The sequence below is a fragment of the Pseudophryne corroboree genome, chromosome 6 (genome assembly GCF_028390025.1).
Source record: "Pseudophryne corroboree isolate aPseCor3 chromosome 6, aPseCor3.hap2, whole genome shotgun sequence".
NCBI lineage: Eukaryota > Metazoa > Chordata > Amphibia > Anura > Myobatrachidae > Pseudophryne > Pseudophryne corroboree.
This window is the reverse complement of record NC_086449.1, coordinates 45802600-45820002: the sequence shown is the minus strand read 5'-3', so window position 1 is coordinate 45820002 and position 17403 is coordinate 45802600. Positions and strand designations below refer to the sequence as shown.

Below are 17403 nucleotides of genomic sequence, written 5' to 3'. Positions count from 1 at the left end.
ATCTCACACCACATTACTGCGCTACCTTTCCAAACCACGATACTGCGTTACCTTCCAAAACCAGATTTCTGCGCTACCTTACTGCACCACATTACTGCGCTACCTTCCCACACCACTGTACTACATTACCTTCCCACACCACTGTACTGCGTTACCATCCCACACCGCTGTAATGAGCTACCTTCCCCCATTACATTACTGCGCTACCTTCCCACACCACATTACTGCGCTACCTTCCCACACCACATTACTGCGCTACCGTCCCATACCACTGTAATGCGCTACTTTACAACACCACATTACTACACTACCTTCCCACATCACAGTACTGCGCTACCTTCCCAAACCTCTGTACTGCGCTTCCTTCCCACACCACTGTACTGCGCTACTATCTCACACCACATTACTGCGCTACCTTTCCAAACCACAATACTGCGTTACCTTCCAAAACCAGATTTCTGCGCTACCTTCCTGCACCACATTACTGCGCTACCTTCCCACACCACTGTACTGCACTACCTTCCCACACCACTGTACTGCGTTACCATCCCACACCACATTACTGCATTACCTTCCCACACCACATTTCTGCACTACCTTCCCACACCACTGTACTGCACTACCTTCCCACACCACTGTACTGCGTTACCATCCCACACCGCTGTAATGAGCTACCTTCCCCCATTACATTACTGCGCTACCTTCCCACACCACATTACTGCGCTACCTTCCCACACAACATTACTGCGCTACCGTCCCATACCACTGTAATGCGCTACTTTACAACACCACATTACTACACTACGTTCCCACATCGCTGTACTGTGCTACCTTACCACACCACAATACTGCACTACCTTCCACCATTACTTTACTGCGCTACCTTCCCACACCACATAACTGTGCTACCCTCCCATACCACACTACTGCGCTACCTTCCCACACCACATTACTGCGTTATCTTCCAAAACCAGATTTCTACGCTACCTTCCCACACATTACTATGCTACCTTCCTGCACCACTGTACTGCGCTACCTTCCCACACCACTGTACTGCGCTTCCTTCCTCTTTTATATTACTGCGCTACCTTCCCACACCACATTACTGCGCTACCTTCCCACACCACTATACTGCACTACCTTCCAACACCACTGTACTGCGCTACCTTCCCCCAATTCATTACTGCACTACCTTCCCACACCACATTACTGTGATATCTTCCCAAACCACTGTACTGCACAACCTTCCCCCATCACATTACTGTGCTACCATCTCACACCACATTACTGCGCTACCTTTCCAAACCACGATACTGCGTTACCTTACAAAACCATATTTCTGCGCTACCTTCTTGCACCACATTACTGCGCTACCTTCCCTCACCACTGTACTGCACTACCTTCAGACACCACTGTACTACGTTACCATCCCACACCACATTACTGCATTACCTTCCAAAACCACATTCCTGCGCTACCTTCCCGCACGACTGTACTACACTACCTTCCCACACCACTGTACTGTGCTACCTTACCACACCACATTACTGCACTACCTTCCCCCATTACAATACTGTGCTACCTTCCCACACCACATTACTGCGCTACCTTCCCACACCACATTACTGCGTTACCTTCCCACACCACATGACTGCGCTACCTTCCCACACCACATGACTGTGCTACCCTCCCACACCACATTACTGCGCTACCTTCCCATACCACATTACTGCATTACCTTCCCACGCATTACTGCGCTACCATCCCACACCACATTACTGCGCTAGCTTCCTGCACCACATTACTGCGCTACCTTCCCGCACCACATTACAGCGCTACCTTCCCGCACCACATTACTGCGCTACCTTCCCACACCACTGTACGTCGCTACCTTCCTCCATAACATTACTGCGCTACCTTCCCACACCACATTACTGCGCTACCTTCCCACACGACTGTACTGCGCTACCTTACGACACCACATTACTACACTACCTACCCCATTACAATACTGCGCTACCTTCCCACACCACAGTACTGCACTACCTTCCCCCATTACATTATTGCGCTACCTTCCCACACCACATTACTGCGCTACCTTCCACAATTACATTACTGCACTACCTACCCACACCACATTACTGCGCTACCTTCCCACACCACATTACTGCACTACCTTCCCACACCACATGACTGCGCTACCTTCCCACACCACTGTACTGCACTACTTTCCCACACCACCATACTGCGCTACCTTCCAACACCACTGCACTGCACTACCTTCCCACACCACATTACTACGCTTCCTTCCCACACCAAATTACTACGCTACCTTTCCACACCACATTACTGTGCAACTGTACCTTCCCTCACCACACCACTGCACTACCTTACCACACCACATACCTGTGCTACCTTCTTACACCACATTACTGCACTACCTTTCTCACACCACATTACTGTGCTACCTTTCCACACCACATTACTGCGCTTCCTTCCCACACCACTGTACTATGCTACTTTCCCACACCACTGTACTGCACTACCTTCCCACACCACGCTACTATGCTTCCTTCCCACACCACATTTCCATGCTTCCATCCGACACCACATTACTGTGCTACTGTAACTTCCCACACAACACCACTGCACTACCTTCCCACACCACATTGGTGTGCTATCTTCCCAAACCACATCAGTGTGCTACCTTCCCACACCACATTACTGCGTTACCTTCCCACACCACATTACTTCATTACCTTCCCACACCACATTACTGCGCTACCTTCCCACACCACATTACTGCGCTATGTTCCCACAACACATTACTTTGCTGCCTTCCCACACCACAATACTGCGCTACCTTCCCACACCACACTACTACGCTACCTTCCCACACCACACTACTACGCTACCTTCCCACACCACATTAGTGTGCTACCTTTCCACACCACATTACTTTGCTGCCTTCCCACACCACAATACTGCGCTACCTTCCCACACCACAATACTGCGCTACCTTCCCACACCACACTACTACGCTACCTTCCCACACCACTGTACTGCGCTACCTTCCCACACCACTGTACTGCGCTACATTCCCCACACCACATTACTGCGCTACCTTCCCACACCACATTACTTCGCTGCCTTTCTACACCACATTACTTTGCTGCCTACCCACACCACAGTACTGCGCTACCTTCCCACACCACACTAGTATGCTACCTTCCCACACCACTGTACTGCGCTACCTTCCCACACCACTGTACTGCGCTACCTTCCCACACCACTGTACAGCGCTACCTTCCCACACCACATTACTACACGTCCTTCCCACACCACATTACTGTGCTACTGTACCTTCCCACACCACACCACTGCACTACCTTCCCACACCACATTACTGGTACCTCTTGTCAAAGTCAGAAAAATATCATGCTACACGTTGCCATATATTCACCCCATGCGCTTGCCCGCTGCACATGCACGTTCTCTCCCGTGCGTGCGCATATTCGCAGCTGCGTGACGGCGCCTCCACGGCCGTGCGCATTGGCGCGTTGTATGCGAACTTACGGTAGAGTTTGTGTGCGTCTAGCGGGCGACTCAATCGTTACATAGTAAATCCAAATAGTATGTTTTATAGATAATGTTCCCCTTAATAATAACTGTAAGTTTGTTTATTGTGACTGGTCCCTGGACAGAGGTATTCCTCTTTGCATGATATGAAGGGTCAGATAGGATTTGAGCAGTGGTGTTTGGTACCTAACTAAAGAACATTTTATTAGAAACAATCCGGTGCTGGTTAGGTAAAGATTAATCGCTCCTGCATATAGTTATGTCTACTAGTAGTTTCTGGACATTTATTTATTGTCCATGTGTTGGAAATCCTGAGTTTCCCTCCCACCTGAGCAATTTGATATAGTCACAGCCCACCTGTTCAAACTAACCTATGACCTTTTGTTATGATGCGAGGAGACATTCCTGTGTACAATGAACAATGAGATTATAGGTCCCTTTGTAGTGTACTGTATGTAGTGTATATAAGAACAAGCCAGCCTGAAGCAGCTCAGTCTTCTCTCCACAACGGTTTTCATCATTGACTAACCCAGAGCTGGTAACCAGGACTAGCGCAGCGATTCATTCCTATGTGTGTAAGTACTCTCTGTGACCATTCTTAATCTCTGACTGTATTTATGCCACGTACTCTCTCTCTCACTCTGTTATTGTATAAGATTGTGACGCTATTGTATATTTATGTGTAGTGATTCTGCTTAGATATTGATGTTAGACTGTAGTGTATGAATTGTTAACTGTATTCTTTTTACATCAGCTAGACATTGTTAGTAAAGGTGTTGGAACCTCAGCAGGATGTCTGTGTCTCTCTAGCTAGTACAAAGGGTTTCTGAGTATCTCAATTGCTCAAACAGCTTGCATACTCACAAAGGTTCAGTGTTATACCATTATAGTACCACGGTATTAAGGTTTAGAGTGTAAGCATATTCTGTGTTTAAAGTTTATAAAGGTTACTGTCTGTGTGTATGCTCGCTGTGGGTATTCCGTACACCCAGCACAGCGTGTGTACTTAATTTGGGTACCACGTGCGAGGTCTTCATACGCAAATAGCGTACGGAGTGCGTAGCATGTGCATGTGGTTTAGCAGCCATTACGGCTACACGGTATTAGTATATAGCTAATGTTAAAAGGTAGATATCTGACTCTATAAATTGGGGGCTCAAAGTCCGGTCCATCTCATATCCTCAGTCAGGCGAAAATGCGCAGACTATATCGATCAGCAAAGGGAGGAAATGTAGTATCTTGTAGTGCTGATCAGATGAGAGTCTGCATCTGATTCTTTTGGTCTGTAGGGATGCTGGTGGAATCCGAAGAAGGTAGGAACATTAAGCTATTGTCTTTGTAAATCTGGTTTTTTATTTCTATTTGGTGCCAACTGCACACGCAGATTGGATGGCTTGTCTGTTTAAATAGGTTTAAAAGTATTTTTAATCGCTCTGCATAGCGTGATAGTTTTACCCAGGCTTAAAAATAACTTAAGGGGCTGGCATGATGATTTTCTTTGTAACAAAAGGAGCCGCATGGTCTGTCCTCCATTTTGTGTAACCCTCATGGAGGTGGAAGGGGGAGGAGCAGCGGCCATTTTGGGAAGGTAAAAAAATTTTTCCCCTAAGCGGCTGATTTTCAGTTGACTCAGGAAATAATCAGCCATCCATTGTCAAAAAGAAATCATAATTTTAAGAGATTTTTTTTAATGCATTTGTTTAGTCCATGTCATGGTCAATCATGAGTGGTTCAGATAGAGTTTGATAAAAGTTAATAATAAAATAAATATTTGATTTAAGAAATACACAAATAAAACAAAGTAGTTTTTTTTTTGTTTTGTTTTTTTGTCACTGTCTCCATTCAAGAGCCTGTTTAATTCTGCTACTTGTAAGATGGGCCATTGAAGTGCAAATTAACCTGTATAATTGGGTTTTGTTTTTGTTTTTTTCTCTCTCCCAGCAGTGAAAGAAATCGCCTTCAGAGAGTTAAAAAAAAGCACATTCATATGCAAATTAGAAGCACTGAATAGGGTCTCATATATGTAATAGTGATTAGTACATATATGTAATATCTATATGTGCGTGCTTACATCAATGTATGTTATTAGATTAATTTAGAATTGCATTTTCGTTTGTGTATTTTCACATTTTCACTCTCCTGGTTGCCATTTCATAATTGATAAACGTGCTGAGAAAGATTTGTTGCTATTGGTAGTTAAAAAGTAAAAATAATACGTTAAGGAGTAATTTGTAAAAAACGCACACAACTTTGCCTAAAGATACAAGGAAAGATCTGTGTGGTGCTTGGTAGATGATTACAGTTAAAGATCATTTACATTGATATAAACGTGTTAGTTGTATTTCTGTGGATATACCTGGCTTGCATATACTTGTCCCTAACAAAGGGTGGGACTAGCGTACGTGACGCAAGGGTCGACGCACCGAGCGTATATTACGCAACGGAGCGTACGGATACGCCCACCGAAACTCAAATCGCACAATAGCATTGTTTTAGTGGGGGCGGTATAGTATAGCCACGCGATAATAGCACAAATTGATTTCAGTTTCCAAAATTTAGTTTAAATACCTTACTTTACTGTAATGCCTCTGGGGAGAGCTATCAGATTACGGGAAATGATTTTTCTGATCAGAAAACTATAGAATGATAGTGTGTTGAAAACGGTATGAGTGTATTGAACTCCTCTTGGTGAAGTCTTGGTGAAGTCTTGGTGAAATCTTGGTGAAGTCTTGGTGAAATCTTGGTGAAGTAAATCTTGGTGAATCACGGTCTAGGTGAATACGTGATGAGCACGGTCTAGATGAAAACGTGCGAGCACGGTCTTGTTGAACTAGTGCGACGAAGTGTGATAAAGTTTTCGTGGTATTACGCTCCGGCTATTTTGGAGCACAGTAGGGAGACTCCAATGATCCTACCATTTATAGGCAACAAGTGTCTATAAGTGGTACGATTGGACCGCACGGTTGTATGTGTGACCAAAAACGCAACGTGATATGAGGTCGTATATTAAATTGCCCTCATGCGTGTTGTAGGGAGCACATGCAAGCGTGATTTGTGTAAAAATATAAAGGTAAGGAATTTTCGCTGGTAGGGCCTGCAACGATTACGTGGGTCTGCTAAAAGGGGCGGATTCGTTGTACTCGGAGCAGAAGAAGCTGGTGGAAAAGCTTGGAAAACTTCCACCGTAGACTTCTGTGTTTGGTGCATTTTAGGAAGTTTTTCTGTGTTAAAAAGGTCCACAATGGAAGCCAAGTGCACAACACAGGGACGTTTAGCAGTCAGGGTTCAGACTGAAGAGGCTTGCAGACCCCGAGGGTCTGCTCGGTTAGTAATGTGGGGGAAGTATGGTCCCCACACTGAGACCTTTTGTGACGAATGGACACGAATGACTGTGGGGGATAAAGCACCGTTTCCTGGGATAGGTAGTTTTGACTCAGAGGTATTGCATAATTTAAGGCGAAGGATCTGTCTCATAAAATCCGGGAAGCAACGAATTAGACATTATGATTGTTTACAGATATGGCAACAGGAAGGTGAAATACAAGGAGGATTAGCTTACACAGCTGACTCTCACTGTGGTAAGAAAAATATGGCAACAAGAGAGAAGGTGGTTACAGAGAGTGGCACACTGGTGTATGATAAACATGCACTTAGCAACTGTATTATAGATGATAAGAGTAATTGTAACAAATGTAACAATGATAAAAGTAAAACTGTTAAATGTACCACTGTTAACCCGTGCAAGTCGCACCCCATGTTAAACTTCCCTCAGGATTACAAACAAGAAAGTGAGCCCAGCACGATGTCGGCACCTTTCCCAGCAGCCATCATACAAGACATCCAGGTGGACGCGACCAAATCGGTAAAGGCAGTAATCAAACCCCCCAATGGAGGGTCAGGTGAGGTCGTGTCCACAGGTACGTACGGTGTTATACATCACGCACAAACAAATGTACCTCATATTGTAGAACCAACTCAGAATGACGTTATTGGACTTAATCCTGTCAGGGTAATTGCAGTGCCAAATGGGAAAACTGACACTTCAGGAGTCACTCCTGTCAGAAACATTGCCATGCACTGCCCCTTTTCCCGAACGGAATTAAGATCAATGGTGTCTGAATTCCCTGATCCTAGGAAAGATCTAGTTGCAAGCCAGAAGTACATTAGAGAGCTAGGAAATACTGTGGAGCCCAATAACAAAGACTGGCGGGTATTGCTGAGGGCATGTTTACCCCCCAATGTCGACTCAGTGAAATTTATCGCTGACTGTAAACTAGATGAAGAGGTACCCCTTACGGATGAGTACAACCAAGATAATGTAAAAAGAATCAATCTGCAGTTGGGAGTGTATTTTCCTGCTGTTGTCAAATGGAACAAAATTTTCTCCATCAAACAAAAAGAGGGAGAAACAGCTACTGATTATTTCCATCGGGCATTGCAGGACATGGCTAGGTATACAGGGATAGAAGACATTAAAACAAATGTGAATCATAGAGAAGTAGCTGTGTCCGTATTAATGGACGGCTTAAAATACACACTAAGAATCAGGGTACAAACCTCTCTACCTCACTGGAGAGGTATCTCGGTGGCTGCATTAAGAGAGTCCGCTATCGAGCATGACCGTAATATCCAAAGAACCCGGGAAGCACAGGGAGAGCGGTTGATGGTGATGAGCATCCAAGCACTAGAGGAGGCATCAAATCGACCGAAACCCCAGGCCACTGGCACATGGAGGAAGCCAAGGGTTTGTTATCTTTGTAAAAGAGAAGGGCATTATGCCAGCAACTGTAACAGCCCACATAAAGTCAGACCCCCTAGACAAGAACACGAGCAGAGTTATGACACACGAAATTGTAATCAGGGATCATATAGGAAGAAGTTTGGGCCGCACCTGTAATATGTAGTCGGGAAAGGTGATCATTAGGACTGATAGTAAGCCTGAGGTTACAGTTAATGAAATTGGGAGGTCAGTTCCTTGTAGACACAGGAACGGCCGGGTAAACGTTGTAATTTATTTGTAAATGTTTTTTTCCCCCATCTCTGACGTTCATCGGCAGAACTCAAACATCACATAGCTACTTGGTCTTTGCAGAGGTCTACCTAACCCCAGTGTGACCTACCGACATCGGTGTGTCCTGGCCAGGCACAAAAAGGGTGGAGTGTGGAAATACTGGTGGGGGAGACTGCGCAAAGATACCAATGGATGTGTTGGTGTGACAGCCTGATGGTGAACAGAAGATCTGACAAATGTTTTTTTTTATTTTGTTGTTTTATGTAACATATATATGAATTGTTCTCTCTCTCGTTTGTTTTTTTTCCTCTTCTCTCTCGTATTCTCATGCTTTAAAGATGGTATGTCACACATCAGTTAGACAAATGGTAATGCAAGATTTTTGCTCCTTACAGAAAGATCGCAGATTTGGAAGGAATATTGTATCACCGGAGTGTTCGTTTGGAAGACTGAGAGACAGCACCTTTGAGATGACAGCAGAGCAAGAAGAACAACAAGACTAGAGGACATAGGACATCGTAACATTTTTCTTTCCCCTCAAAGTATTTTTTTGTACCCCCATTACAAATTTATCTTTCTCCTCCTGTAAGATGGACTCGCCCCAAGAGACTGCAGTCCGTGTTTTCCTGTTGACCATGATGTTGACCAGAGCAGTCTGTTTCGGTGAGAGTACCAGTGAGGTCGAGAAAGGATCTGGAATGGGTTCTGATGACAGGGACGGAGACGTAAATTTCCAATAGAAACATAATCACCGAGAAAAGGCGAGTACCAGAAAACGATCTAGCAGCCATGTTATTTGTAGACATTGTGAAGGATTGTTAGCTAAAGAGAACTGCATCTGTAGGCATTGTGACAATATAGTTGAGGATGGGTGCATCAAGAAATGTCAGTCCAGTTTTAATATCCACATGGACCGGCATCCATTGAGTGACTATCACTCCTTAGTGGGTAAAGTGCTACATCAGACAGACTGTTGGGTATGCTCTCAAGTACCTCAAGGCCATAGCAAATCAGGACTAGTACCATTCCCTTCAACTGTAGGAGAGGTACTTGAGCTAAGTGGTGGGAGGCCGGTGAACAAGAGGTTTAATATCTCTAGTCCTCCTAGTTTGAAGCTCCACCAATATCATGTGGATAGATCCTTAGTGTGCTCTAACATTTCCAATCCCCGAAAGCCAGGAAATTGGGAAGTGTCATGGAGTAATCAAACCATGACATTTTCACACAGAGCCGACAGAATGCCCATAGACACAGAACTTATACGCCAGATAGCCGACCACAGAAAAAATTTCCGGTATAGGTACCCTTTAGGAAGTAGGACCATGCGAGTTGGAGAAGTATCACCAGGATACTGTGCACATATCGTACAAACAGATATGTGTACTAAACAGATGGGAGAATTAGGGTTAGGAGATTTCACATGGAAAATTTGTAACATGATAATGTCATACTCCGTCCCATATGTTCTCCCCGATGATGCATATTTCATATGTGGGAGAAAGGCGTATAAGTGGCGTGCCCCAAACTCAGAGGGGTTGTGTTATATTGGAAAAGTACTGCCTGAAGTAATGACAGTATCCCATAACAAAATGAAAGATATTCACCGTAGTGCCCAAGCTCCTTATACTCACACTCATTACGAGCACATCGTTAAACGGCACCTGATAGAAAGAACAGAGCATCCGGCCTCTGACCTGATCCATGAATCCACCGGGATTCAAGTCCTACTCGCGTTAGATGTCACTCGTACCGCCAGAGGAGTGTTAAATTATAGATATATATCTGCGCTTGCAAATTTATTAGACAATATCACCGAAATGTATGACGACACATTCAGGTATACAGGGAGGGAGTTACAAGCCTACAAAACAGAACTGGTTCAACACAGGATGGTTCTCAATTACCTCACGGCAGTAACAGGCGGGTATTGTGTTACCCTAGCAACTCAGTATGGAATAAAGTGCTGCACGTACATTACAAACAGCACTGAGGACCCGGTCGAGGTCATAGACCAAAAGATGGATGACATCTTGCAATTAAAATGGGAGTTCCGAAGGAGACATAATCTCACTCTCGCCGCTGTGGGTAATGAGCTGACCGGTTGGGTGTCATGGTTGAACCCACGAAATTGGTTCTCGGGCTTAGGAGAATGGGCCCAAGGTATTATCATGGATGTGGAGAAGTTTCTCTTGTGTATATTGGGAGTCGTCATATTTGTTGGCCTGATATTTAGATGCGTTCGGGTTTTAACGAGGTGTAAAGGTAGTACCCGAGTGATGAGTTTAGGGAGCGAAGACACTATATTAACAACAACAAATTTGATGCATGACCCAACGATAGAGACAATGTTGTGATGAAAATGTGATTCCACGGTCCGTTTCTTTCACTCGTTTCTCCTTTGTTTTCCTCCAAGGTACAAAGACATCCGCTTGGAAGAAGAATTTGACAACCTCTTTTATACAGACCATCGATGGACTATAATACAGACCCCCAATATCCCTAGTGACTTTAAATTTTTACGATAGCCCAAATATTTTAGTGACTGTAACTTTCTGGACAATGGAAAAGCTTTTGTCGCCATTTATAGCAAAAGCATCGGGAGACATCAGACAACATGTACATCAAGACAAGACACCAGACAAGACCTCAATCGGCGAATGCATATTAAACTCACATAGTTTATGACTGCATTTGTACTAATTACTTCTTATCTTCATCTCTACAACCTTCAGGTAATGACACACATAGTCGATAGGGAATATAGACACAGATATCAGCACTCACATAACCCTCCCCATTCATGTATCATCAACTAAAATGTGCTCCCCCATTTTGTTGCAACCAAAAGCCGAAAAGAGCTCAGTAAAGTTTGACAGCCCATCCACAGACCCTTAATACGGGATAAGAAGGAATTCAAATGTATACTTCGCAATACCTCGAAGCTTGATTTAAAACACGTACGGCACGATGATACATGACCCCTCAAACATGGATTCATACACACATGCTTCTACTATCTCACTAGGTCATACCTTTTTTCCACCTTCTCCTCTCCTCCCTTTTCTCAATCATAAAATGGTACTAACATGATGGTATATGTATTTTTCTTTTTGAATTGTTTTAGGAAGTGGCAGTTATTGATGACTGCCAAAGGGTGGACTGTCAAAGTCAGAAAAATATCATGCTACACGTTGCCATATATTCACCCCATGCGCTTGCCCGCTGCACATGCACGTTCTCTCCCATGCGTGCGCATATTCGCAGCTGCGTGACGGCGCCTCCACGGCCGTGCGCATTGGCGCGTGGTATGCGAACTTACGGTAGAGTTTGTGTGCGTCTAGCGGGCGACTCAATCGTTACATAGTAAATCCAAATAGTATGTTTTATAGATAATGTTCCCCTTAATAATAACTGTAAGTTTGTTTATTGTGACTGGTCCCTGGACAGAGGTATTCCTCTTTGCATGATATGAAGGGTCAGATAGGATTTGAGCAGTGGTGTTTGGTACCTAACTAAAGAACATTTTATTAGAAACAATCCGGTGCTGGTTAGGTAAAGATTAATCACTCCTGCATATAGTTATGTCTATTAGTAGTTTCTGGACATTTATTTATTGTCCATGTGTTGGAAATCCTGAGTTTCCCTCCCACCTGAGCAATTTGATATAGTCACAGCCCACCTGTTCAAACTAACCTATGACCTTTTGTTATGATGCGAGGAGACATTCCTGTGTACAATGAACAATAAGATTATAGGTCCCTTTGTAGTGTACTGTATGTAGTGTATATAAGAACAAGCCAGCCTGAAGCAGCTCAGTCTTCTCTCCACAACGGTTTTCATCATTGACTAACCCAGAGCTGGTAACCAGGACTAGCGCAGCGATTCATTCCTATGTGTGTAAGTACTCTCTGTGACCATTCTTAATCTCTGACTGTATTTATGCCACGTACTCTCTCTCTCTCTCTCACTCTGTTATTGTATAAGATTGTGACGCTATTGTATATTTATGTGTAGTGATTCTGCTTAGATATTGATGTTAGACTGTAGTGTATGAATTGTTAACTGTATTCTTTTTACATCAGCTAGACATTGTTAGTAAAGGTGTTGGAACCTCAGCAGGGTGTCTGTGTCTCTCTAGCTAGTACAAAGGGTTTCTGAGTATCTCAATTGCTCAAACAGCTTGCATACTCACAAAGGTTCAGTGTTATACCATTATAGTACCACGGTATTAAGGTTTACAGTGTAAGCATATTCTGTGTTTAAAGTTTATAAAGGTTACTGTCTGTGTGTATGCTCGCTGTGGGTATTCCGTACACCCAGCACAGCGTGTGTACTTAATTTGCGTACCACGTGCGAGGTCTTCATACGCAAATAGCGTACGGAGTGCGTAGCATGTGCACGTGGTTTAGCAGCCATTACGGCTACACGGTATTAGTATATAGCTAATGTTAAAAGGTAGATATCTGACTCTATCACTCTTCACACACTATGACTACACTACACCACTACACTACTTCCCCATACTACTTTTCTGCACTGCCTCACCACAATACATAACTGCACTATACTACCTCCCCACTCTTCCCTCCAACACAACATTACTACGTTAACTTCCCACACCACATGACTGCGTTACCTTCCAAAACCACATTTCTGCGCTACTTTCCCACACCACATTACTGCGCTACCTTCCTGCATCACTGTACTGCACTACCTTCCTACACCACTGTACTGCGCTTCCTTCCTCTTTTATATTACTGCGCTACCTTCCCACACCACATTACTGCGCTATCTTCCCACACCACTATACTGCGCTACCTTCCCACACCACTGTACTGCGCTACTATCCCCCATTTCATTACTGCACAACCTTCCCACACCACATTACTGCGATACCTTCCCAAACCATTGTACTGCACTACCTTCCCCCATCACATTACTGCGCTACCATCTCACACCACATCACTGCGCTACCTTTCCAAACCACAATACTGCGTTACCTTCCAAAACCAGATTTATGCGCTACCTTCCCACACCACATTATTGCGCTACCTTCCCACACCACTGTACTGCATTATCTTCCCACACCACTGTACTGCGTTACCATCCCACACCACATTACTGCATTACCTTCGAAAACCACATTTCTGCACTACCTTCCCGCACCACTGTACTGCGCTACCTTCCCGCACCACTGTGCTGCGCTACCTTCCCACACCACTGTACTACGTTACCATCCCACACATTACTGCGCTGCCTTCCCACACCACATTACTGCGTTACCTTCGAAAACCACATTTCTGTGCTATCTTCCCGCACCATATTACCGTGCTACCTTCCTGCACGACTGTACTGCGCTACCTTCCCACACAACTGTACTGGGGACGTGTGTATCAGCACTGGGGGCATATCTGGTGCTGTGGGGACATGTGTATCAGCACTGGGGGCATATCTGGTGCTGTGGAGACATGTATATCTGCACTGGGGGCATATCTGGTGCTGTGGGGACATGTGTATCAGCACTGGGGGCATATCTGGTGCTGTGGAGACATGTATATCTGCACTGGGGGTATATCTGGTGCCGCGGGGACATGTGTATCTGCACTGGGGGCATATCTGGCACTGTGGGGGCATGTGTATCTGCACTGGGGGCATATCTGGCACTGTGGGGGCATGTGTATCTGCACTGGGGGCATATCTGGCACACTGTGGGGACATGTGGATCTGCACTGGGGGCATATCTGGCACTGTGGGGACATGTGTATCTGCACTGGGGGCATATCTGGTGCTGTGGAGACATGTATATCTGCACTGGGGGCATATCTGGCACTGTGGGGGCATGTGTATCTGCACTGGGGGCATATCTGGCACTGTGGGGGCATGTGTATCTGCACTGGGGGCATATCTGGCACACTGTGGGGACATGTGGATCTGCACTGGGGGCATATCTGGCACTGTGGGGACATGTGTATCTGCACTGGGGGCATATCTGGTGCTGTGGAGACATGTATATCTGCACTGGGGGCATATCTGGCACTGTGGGGACATGTGTATCTGCACTGGGGGCATATCTGGCACTGTGGAGACATGTAAATCTGCACTGGGGGCATATCTGGTGCTGTGGAGACATGTATATCTGCACTGGGGGTATATCTAGCACTGTGGGGACATGTGTATCTGCACTGGGGGCATATCTGGCACTGTGGGGACATGTATATCTGCACTGGGGGCATGTCTGGCACTGTGGGGACATGTATATCTGCACTGGGGGCATGTCTGGCACTGTGGGGATATGTGTATCTGCACTGGGGGCATATCTGGCACTGTGGGGACATGTGTATCTGCACTGGGGGCATATCTGGCACTGTGGGGATATGTATATCTGCACTGGGGGCATGTCTGGCACTGTGGGGACATGTATATCTGTACTGGGGGTATATCTGGCACTGTGGGGACATGTATATCTGCACTGGGGGCATATCTGGCACTGTGGGGACATGTGTATCTGCACTGGGGGCATATCTGGCACTGTGGGGATATATGTATCTGCACTGGGGGCTTATCTGGCACTGTGGGGACATGTGTATCTGCACTGGCGGCATATCTGGCACTGTGGGGATATGTGTATCTGCACTGGGGGTATATCTGGCACTGTGGGGATATGTGTATCTGCACTGGGGGCATATCTGACACTGTGGGGACATGTGTATCTGCACTGGCGGCATATCTGGCACTGTGGGGATATGTGTATCTGCACTGGCGGCATATCTGGTACTGTGGGGATATGTGTATCAGCACTGGGGGCATATCTGGCACTGTGGGGACATGTGTATCTGCACTGGGGGTATATCTGGCACTGTGGGGACATGTGTATCTGCAATGGGGGCATATCTGGCACTGTGGGGATGCGTATATCTGCACTGGGGGCATATCTGGCACTGTGGGGATATATGAATCTGCACTGGGGGCATATCTGGCACTGTGGGGACATGTGTATCTGCACTGGCGGCATATCTGGTACTGTGGGGATATGTGTATCAGCACTGGGGGCATATCTGGCACTGCAGGGACATGTGTATCTGCACTGGGGGTATATCTGGCACTGTGGGGACATGTGTATCTGCACTGGGGGAATATCTGGCACTGTGGGGACATGTGTATCTGCACTGGCGGCATATCTGGTACTGTGGGGATATGTGTATCAGCACTGGGGGTATATCTGGCACTGTGGGGATATGTGTATCTGGCACTAGGAGCATATCTGGCACTGTGGGGACATGTGTATCTGCACTGGCGGCATATCTGGTACTGTGGGGATATGTGTATCAGCACTGGGGGCATATCTGGCACTGTGGGGACATGTATATCTGCACTGGGGGCATATCTGGCACTGTGGGGACATGTATATCTGCACTGGGGGCATGTCTGGCACTGTGGGGACATGTGTATCTGCACTGGGGGCATATCTGGCACTGTGGGGATATGTGTATCTGCACTGGGGGCATATCTGGCACTGTGGGGATATGTGTATCTGCACTGGGGGCATATCTGGCACTGTGGGGACATGTGTATCTGCACTGGGGGCATATCTGGCACTGTGGGGACATGTATATCTGCACTGGGGGCATGTCTGGCACTGTGGGGACATGTGTATCTGCACTGGGGGCATATCTGGCACTGTGGGGACATGTATATCTGCACTGGGGGCATGTCTGGCACTGTGGGGACATGTGTATCTGCACTGGGGGCATATCTGGCACTGTGGGGACAAGTATATCTGCACTGGGGGCATGTCTGGCACTGTGGGGACATGTGTATCTGCACTGGGGGCATATCTGGCACTGTGGGGATATGTGTATCTGCACTGGGGGCATATCTGGCACTGTGGGGACATGTGTATCTGCACTGGGGGCATATCTGGCACTGTGGGGATATGTGTATCTGCACTGGGGGCATATCTGGCACTGTGGGGATATGTGTATCTGCACTGGGGGTATATCTGGCACTGTGGGGATATGTGTATCTGCACTGGGGGTATATCTGGCACTGTGGGGATATGTGTATCTGCACTGGGGGTATATCTGGCACTGTGGGGATATGTGTATCTGCACTGGGGGCATATCTGGCACTGTGGGGACATGTATATCTGCACTGGGGGCATATCTGGCGCTGTGGGGACATGTGTATCTGCACTGGGGGCATATCTGGGGCTGTGGGGATATGTGTATCTGCACTGGGGGTATATCTGGCACTGTGGGGATATGTGTATCTGCACTGGGGGCATATCTGGCACTGTGGGGATATATGTATCTGCACTGGGGGCATATCTGGCACTGTGGGGACATGTGTATCTGCACTGGGGGCATATCTGGCACTGTGGGGATATGTGTATCTGCACTGGGGGCATATCTGGCACTGTGGGGACATGTATATCTGCACTGGGGGTATATCTGGCACTGTGGGGACATGTGTATCTGCACTGGGGGCATATCTGGTACTGTGGGGACATGTGTATCTGCACTGGGGGCATATCTGGCACTGTGGGGACATGTATATCTGCACTGGGGGTATATCTGGCACTGTGGGGACATGTGTATCTGTACTGGGGGCATATCTGGTACTGTGGGGACATGTGTATCTGCACTGGGGGCATATCTGGCACTGTGGGGACATGTGTATCTGCACTGGGGGCATATCTGGTGCTGTGGGGACATGTGTATCTGCACTGGGGGCATATCTGGCACTGTGGGGACATGTGTATCTGCACTGGGGGCATATCTGGTACTGTGGGGACATGTGTATCTGCACTGGGG

At 46.4% G+C, this 17403-nt stretch overlaps 1 protein-coding gene and 1 long non-coding RNA gene across 5 annotated transcripts in view; one reads left to right on the top strand and one right to left on the bottom strand.

Moving 5' to 3' along the window:
- The window catches only part of LOC134936040 (mucin-3A-like), a 300343-nt gene that overhangs the window by 111292 nt on the left and 171648 nt on the right, over positions 1–17403 (top strand). The window lies entirely within an intron of this gene.
- Positions 1–17403, bottom strand: part of LOC134936042 (uncharacterized) — a 55882-nt gene that overhangs the window by 37544 nt on the left and 935 nt on the right. The window lies entirely within an intron of this gene.